Raw genomic sequence first — 1179 nt, forward strand, 5'->3', positions numbered from 1 at the left:
TGTGCATAAGGACCATCCAAAGGCCAGAGACTGCAGATTTCTTGAATTTCTTGGCCCTGAATTCTTCTGTATACCCAATGTTGTTGACGAATTTCTAAAACTCTTTAGACGTTGGTTCTTGCATGGTAAAACCCTTGGGGTTTTCAGGTATGCCAATCTCCTTGAGAAAGGTTATCTTCGATACTAGAATGATGCGATCTCCAGTGATCTTGGTTTCCAACACTCCATTTTTGATTTAGATCCTTTCAAATGTAGTGTGCAGGATTCTAAGAGGAATTTGGGGATTCGGGGTTTTTGTGAGTGGAATGGCGATCGGATTATGGGATATGAACTCAATCATAACTCTAATGAATTCATCATAATCCATTGGGGCAAGGGAGAAGAGTTGGGTGGTTTCATGAAGGAAGGGATCTGTTGAAGAAGATGGAGAAGAGCCTTTGGAAGATTTCTTCTTTGGAACAGTTTGTGAGAGTTCATGAGCATTTTGGAGTGACGCCATTGTTGCAACTTCGGAGCTTGAAGAACAAGTTTGCAGAGAGAATAAGGGAAGAAGAAGGCTATGAAAGCGCAAAAAAGAAACTGATGGGTTTTGAAAGCCTTTTATAGTTTGGAAAATCGGGTCGGGTTGAGAAAAAGGTGTAATGATGATACCTGATATGTAAACGGATCATATTAAATGTGTTGCTAAAATTGGCATGCCTTTAACCTACAAGGATGAAAGATGCGATGACAATACGTGCGAAATGGAAAACCATTGTTTCAGTTGAAAGGATGTACACTTTATCGAGACGTGTGCAAAAAGCACGATAATTTAGGGTTAAAGGATAGTCATTAAAATAAATAACCGTTTAAGTCACTAAGGAAAATATTTCAGAAAAAAATAAGGAAGAAACCTTTTGAACTTCTTTTGAATATGTGGATCTCGGAATGAGGAGGTTCCGAAGTGGATTATCATAAGATGCTTCCAAGGTGAAACTGAAAACACTTGTACATGATATAGAGTTCCAGATTGCATAGACTCAGACGGAATATCAGAGGTAAAAAGTAAGAAGGTCTTAGAGGACATATTTTAAAAAGATTTTGAGTTTCCAAGACGAGAAGAGTCAGAGTTCGAACAAGAGTAAGAGGTGAGGGCTCATTACCATTTCAGACTTTAATTTCGAGGTGAACTGCATAACA

The sequence above is a fragment of the Lactuca sativa genome, chromosome 5 (assembly GCF_002870075.4).
Source record: "Lactuca sativa cultivar Salinas chromosome 5, Lsat_Salinas_v11, whole genome shotgun sequence".
In the NCBI taxonomy this organism is placed as follows: Eukaryota; Viridiplantae; Streptophyta; class Magnoliopsida; order Asterales; family Asteraceae; genus Lactuca; species Lactuca sativa.